The sequence below is a fragment of the Etheostoma spectabile genome, chromosome 22 (genome assembly GCF_008692095.1).
Source record: "Etheostoma spectabile isolate EspeVRDwgs_2016 chromosome 22, UIUC_Espe_1.0, whole genome shotgun sequence".
NCBI classification, from domain to species: Eukaryota; Metazoa; Chordata; class Actinopteri; order Perciformes; family Percidae; genus Etheostoma; species Etheostoma spectabile.
Window position 1 is genome coordinate 15,571,140 of NC_045754.1, and position 5,366 is coordinate 15,576,505.

At 39.5% G+C, this 5,366-nt stretch overlaps 1 protein-coding gene and 1 long non-coding RNA gene across 3 annotated transcripts in view; both read right to left on the reverse strand.

Moving 5' to 3' along the window:
• cntnap2a (contactin associated protein 2a) overlaps positions 1 to 5,366 on the reverse strand; it is a 351,650-nt gene that overhangs the window by 224,305 nt on the left and 121,979 nt on the right. The gene's annotated exons all lie outside the window — the stretch shown is intronic.
• Positions 1 to 5,366, reverse strand: part of LOC116671978 (uncharacterized) — a 17,629-nt gene that overhangs the window by 11,584 nt on the left and 679 nt on the right. The window lies entirely within an intron of this gene.

A 5,366-nucleotide genomic window follows, 5' to 3' on the forward strand; every position in this document is an offset into this window, starting at 1 on the left:
CCCCCTTAAAAAAAACTATTTATATTACTTATTTAATATTACATATGTTACAACTTTTTGGTAATTAAAGATGATTAATTCTAAAATACCTCTCTGAATGTGAAGAGTAGTTGTCTCACTGCTCATTAGCAGTGCAACTGTGCAATTTGCAAAACACACCATAAAATGGAACAAGGAGCTTAAGTTTGAGGCTTTGAAAGGTGTCATTAAATTATTAAAAAGACACAAATTACAGTTGGTCTCCAGTTTTTTTTAAAGATTAATGGCCACATTATATTTTCCTTTCTTATGTAAAGATATAAAATCATTTTTGATGGTGTAGTGTCATTGCTATGGTATTTCTGCTGTGTCATTCTCTAGCCGAGACGCAGTGACGTTTTTTTTTTTAATTAGCAGCACGGCATATTATTAGCTGGCAATATTGTCTTGAGATATTTTGCCTTTCATGTGAAATTAGTACCACTACGCAAGAAACAACAATTTCTCCCTAGCATTTTCCACATGGAAAAGGCATGAAATGAAAGCCTCTGTGATGCTACTAGGGATCTAGAGTTAATGGTCTCGACATCCACTTACTGAGAGTCATTTATTTTACCGAACCATGCTCTGAACCAATTTTCATTGTGGATGCACAAATGTAATAAATGTCTCTTTGTGGATTTAACTTAATGACTTTTTAGCGTACGACTACCCGCTGCATGGAATCTGAAGAATATTTCAATTTTTTTTTTTAAGTATGTGTTTTTCCATATATTATTTGATTTCCTGTAATGACAAGGCATTGCTCACGTGGACTCGAGAATACTATTTACAAAAGGCCAAACGTAAACATATCTATTGCTCTCAAGTGTAGGCAATTCAAAATGTCCAACGTTCAATGCAATTAAGCGTGGCAGTAAAGTCTTGCTGTATACAGTATGTGTGTTTGTTTATCAGGAGACTGAGGATACCTCCACCCAAGCCCCTGTGTTACCCCACTTACTGTGTTCCGTACCAATGAATGTGGTGGAAAACATAGGATTTAGTAAGGACTATGCCTTAACATGAATGTTTTTAAGCCCTCACTGTGTTAACTATTGTTACCTATTGTTATCATGAATACTATAGTATTAGTAAGTTTCCAGAGAGTCTGATACTCACGTCAAGTCACAATTGTTTTTTGGGCGGCTGTGGCTCAGTGGTAGAGCGGTTGCCTGCCAATCGGAAGGTTGGTGGTTCGATCCCCGCCCCTGCAGTCATTGTCGAAGTGTCCTTGGGCAAGACACTGAACCCTGAGTTGCCCCCGGTGCTGCGCATCGGAGTGTGAATGTGTATGAATGTTTATCTGATGAGCAGGTGACACCTTGTACAGCAGCCCCTGCCACAGTGTATGAATGTGTGTGAATGGTGAAGGTTTCCTGTAGATGTAAAAGCGCTTTGAGCAGTTGTTAAGACTGGAAAAGCGCTATATAAATACAGCACATTTAAAGGGTATGATTTCTAGTAGTTGTAAGCCGGAGGAGTTTTTGTCTGCTGACTCTTACTCAGATCTTTCGTAAAAAAAACAAAAACATCTTAGTTGCTCCATCTTTGTCTCTTAAAAAAAAAAAAACGTAGTGATTGATGATTCATCCTAATCCTTATCTCCTCACGCTGATCACTAAATAAATACTAACGGGCCATGAATCAAATTTATATGTGTGTCATCTTAAAGTTTCATTTCTGCATTCCCGAACAAGCATTAGACATCAAAGCCATTCCTTTCTGTGACATAAGTGTGTGAGTGCGCCCCCAGAGCTGGACGAGGGAAGCTCCAGTCCCAACTGCGGAGGAGGTACATATCCCCACTTTTCTCAAAAACTATTGGACCAAAATTCATCAATCAAAGTTAAGACCAAAAAATGGTTATTCCCCCGGAGAATGAGCATACCAACTTGCTTGTCTGGATCTTAACAACAGAGCAGTGCTCACTGACACGAGCTAAAGGGTGAAAAGTGTTCAGAAGACCTTACATGGAAACGCACACAATCTTCAGTACACAAGGAATTGTAAGACCCACTGAAACAAAAAACTCAACTTGTGTACCAGAGTTTGGATACACAGACACATGCATACAGATCTTGAACCTCTCTTACAGTAATTGGAAAATCCCAGTCCGGCTAAGAGATCTATAGAGATAACTCTCGATTTACATAATGTTAATACATTTGAAAATAATTAGTTCCCAACTGGATCTTTCTCAGCATTATGAATTGACGGTGTAGTGTGTGTGTGTGTGTGTGTGTGTGTGTGTTTGTGTGCATGTGTGTGTAACTGATACACACTGCTTATCGAGCATCTATCACAGAGCACCATGTTTGTCTCCACTCAATAAGCTCTGAATTGCTCAGTGCGTGTGCGTGTGCGTGTGCGTGTGTGTGTGTGTGTGTGTGTGATTTATGGAGCTGCAGTGGTAGAGAGAGACCAAGAGTGAGAAAGAGGCTGGGTCAGATTACAGTAACAATAAATGCTGAGTGGTGGGCATTGAGGAAATAAGGCAGAGGGTAAGACAGAGAAGTACAGAGGACTGAAGAGGAGTAAGGGAAAGGACAAGGTTAGCGAAGTCACTTTTATGTGAAAACTCTTGAAAACAAGATCGATAGGTCCCATAACACATCTGTTGTAGCTCATAAAAAAGTAACAAGTACACAGGTAATTTGATGATGCGTCAAATAGGGCACATAGCAGAACAGCAATGTTAGCTCAGCTTCACAGGAAGCAAACTAACAAATACAATTGATGTGATTTGACCCGCATCATCTTTAAAGGAAATAATGATGCATACCACATAACCTGTGATCTTTTTGCTCCCCTTAAATTCCTTCAGACTTCCAAAGCTCCTAAACTCGGTCTCAGAAAGTGATTCATTTCACCTGTCACAAATCGACTCACAAAGAGATTTAAGTGTTTGGTGGTGAAAACAAGACAGGGTGAACAGCTATGCATTTGTCAAGTGTCCGTCATCATTTGTAATTAACTCTGCCTTGTAAACAAATGATTCAATTGCTTATCAACTTTCACTGGTTGATAAGGTGAGAGTAAACCAAACATTTGGCGACAGAAAGCTGTATAGTGCATGAATGTAGAATCTTGCTGATGACTGCAGTTCACACCTCCATAGAGGCTTGCACTAGCCCAAAGTCTGGAAAAGTATTTACATTACTACCCTAGAAGTTTTTTTTCCCCTCACATTCCTATTTTTGATATTCTGGTCCCCCACTCCAGACTCCATGTTTCTGTATGCAGGTGCCTGTTGTGTGAGTGATAAGCATGTTGCTATATGTGCAAAAACATTTCTTGCATGTGTGGAGTTTAGAGAAACTTTGAACACCGTCTTTATACAAATACACAGGTAGAATACATACATTTTCAGTGTGAACGTTAAAGCTTATGTGCGTAACTTTTTGATATTAATGAATGTCTGTTAAATTCAAGCCATTGCCAAATGAGTTAGCTAGCAAAGCTAATTAAGACTATCCACACAACTCTCTCTGTATTTCTCAGTGTGGCTTTGTTCAGAAGACTGGGTTGTCCGGCAACTTTCACACGCAGAAACTCAAGTGAAGATAAAAACCTCCAGAGTCCATTGTGTGTTTTAATCCTCCATGTCCTCTTTGGCTAGTGGTGGGGGCTTTGTGCAAACACGGAAGGCTGTATCACGTGGACGCGCCGACAGCGTTGTTGTCATTACTTACCTCATCGGGGTGACAGAAACTATGCACTATAGATTTAAAAGGTCAGAAGGAATACAGATGGTCCACGCCAACCAGTGAAGATTTACCATTCACAACATGATGCAGCGGTAACAGTGAAAGAGGAAGGGGACTCAGAAAAAGAAAAGAGCATGTTTTAGCAATGAAAGAGGGAAGCGACAAAAGTACAGTACAGTAGACTCTGGGGAGCCTTCGGGAACTCACAGTTCTAAGATACAATGTACAGACTCTAAGTCCCTGGAAGAGAGCTGGAGTACAGATTTAACATTGACTTTTCTTTTATTTGCAGTCCTGAAATGGTGTCATGCTTCTGAGATAAAAATGTTATCACCTTCCATTGTCTAATCGAAGTGGACACTGTGTGCATGAGAATTTTAGTAAAAGGAATCTTCAAAATGTGTGTAAAAAGTTTACGTAAAAATGGCAAATAAAGCCCCCTGCGCCTACATAAATTTAAACCAGAATACGCTTACTTGACAGCTGGTTGATTTTTGTTGTCCTTTTTGTGTTAATGCCTATCTTCCCTGGCATTGCTGCATAATGATCAGCATCCTATTATAAATCCCGATGGGTCTGCATGCTGGAAATGGGCACGTCAGCTGGTTTGGAAAACCATAACAATGAATTATCTCCTTTGCAATGTCGTTCACTTTGTTCGCCGTGGGTGTGTCTGTACAATTTTTATTACTGCTTGAGCGTATGTACTGTCTGTGCACGCGTGTGTAGAAATATGTGGCACACATCCTTGTCATAAACATCCGTCATGGAACTATAGCTAGTGGTGAGAGTTTTAGGACCGTCATTCTCTGAGGAGGGAAATAGAGGACGTTCTGAACGTGCACTGGTTTCACATAGGAATTGGCAGAAATCTACATGCCATGCATGTGGTGCACAGTATATGGCTACAGACATGGCATTTATCTGAAACTTTAATTCAGAAGCAGCTCTGGTGAATATTGACAATGGCAATAGCTATGGGTTTAAAAAAAAAAAAAACATTCCTCACTGATTAACCCCAGCTGTTCTTTAATCAAGTTACCCAATACATTTCAACCTACACGGTATCATGATATAACAAAAGGTAGCACAGAATCTGAATCCATTTATTAGACACCCAGCTGTGAAGACCAGCTGTGAAAAGAAAAATAGTACACTGACTAAAAACGGCATTTTGTTCTCTTGTTGTTTGAAAGAGAGAAAAACGATCAATGACAATCTAAGAGCTGACATCAGAACTTCTTTCACTTTTAATCAACTAAACATGATAACACGGATCCAGGCAGTGTTGGCTGGATAGTTTTCCTCCTCATGGAGTTAGTTCAAAAAGAGTCCCAATTAGTGGAGATAGAGAGGCACCGATGTCTCAGGCAGAGACAAACAAAAACTAATTATACAATAGTAATTTAAAGTTAAAACCCAAGAGATTATTTTGTAAGCAGAAAAAAAGGTGGTATTTAACGTTGCTATGGCAGGACGTAAAGAAAGAAATGTGTCTGGAAAACCAAACCTAGCATTTAGATTGTAGACACAGGTTGTATTCTGTCATTTTCTTCTTAGATGGAGAGCCAACATAAATGAAGTCAAAGATCTAGCGATATAAACCAAGATATCTTTCCTAAGGAGATTGTGGCCTGG